The following is a 1,068-nucleotide window of genomic DNA, read 5'->3' on the forward strand; positions in this document are numbered from 1 at the left end:
GGGGGGCGTTGTATCTGGGTGTTGGAAAGTTGGTGCGCTTTTTGCGCACTGTATTCTGTATCCGGGAACGCCAGTCGTGGTAATAGCTCGTGCTCAAGTGGAGGCTCGCAGTTCGTGTTGATGCTGTGAAGATGAAGAGTCAAACTCCCACTTCTCAAGAGTTCCCCCCCTCCTCCCCCTACACCCCCCTCTCTCTCTTTCTCTCTCGACAAGAAAGAGGAGGGAGAAGGGCGGGTTCTTGAATAGATCTAGTTATTTGCTGTCAGTCTGAGCTCAGCTTTGACGTGTAGTGAGCTTTAGTTTTAATAAGAGTTTTACGTCACTTGCTTCTCATTTAGGTCATCTTCTACTGCTGTGTCTGATATTTCATGTGAACCAATGAGGAAATTGAAAATGGCCCAAAATATAACACCGCGAGACTAGTGTTAACGAAAAAGAAAAAATATCCTGCATCTAAAATGCTAAAAGCTGTGCATTGTTCCAGCTGATAAAAGAATCCAGTATAAAGTATCTACAATCTGTTATAATTCTCTGAACGATAAAGTCCCTTTATATCTACCCGAGTTTTTTACACCGTCTGTTCCATCTCGTCAGTTGCCGTCATCCACAGATACAACAAAATTCAGAGCCTCTAGAATGATCTTTTAGCGAGAAAAGTTCCTCATTTTTGGCCCTAAAATCTGGAACTCCTTGTCACAGGTTCTCAGAGAAATAACACATTTTGATACGTTCAAGCGACTGCTCAAGACTCATTTGTTTAATTCTTAGTAATAGCGATTTAGTAAGAATTGGTATGTTTTGTTTTTACTGCTGTCATTTCGTGTATTTCATTAATGTATGGTTGGGAAAGTTCTTCTTTAGGTGGTTGAACTGGATTGTTTTTATTTCTGTGAAATATTTTCTCTTGTATTCAATGATCATGTGAGGGGTGTTAAGCGCTCAAAGCTTTTACTAGTATGGGATAGAGCGCTATATTAGTGTAATCTATCAATATAATAATTATAATTATTATCATCCTCATCCTCATCCTCATCATCATCATCATCATCATCATCATCATCATCATCA

This window comes from Aplysia californica, unplaced genomic scaffold (assembly GCF_000002075.1).
Source record: "Aplysia californica isolate F4 #8 unplaced genomic scaffold, AplCal3.0 scaffold00149, whole genome shotgun sequence".
NCBI lineage: Eukaryota > Metazoa > Mollusca > Gastropoda > Aplysiida > Aplysiidae > Aplysia > Aplysia californica.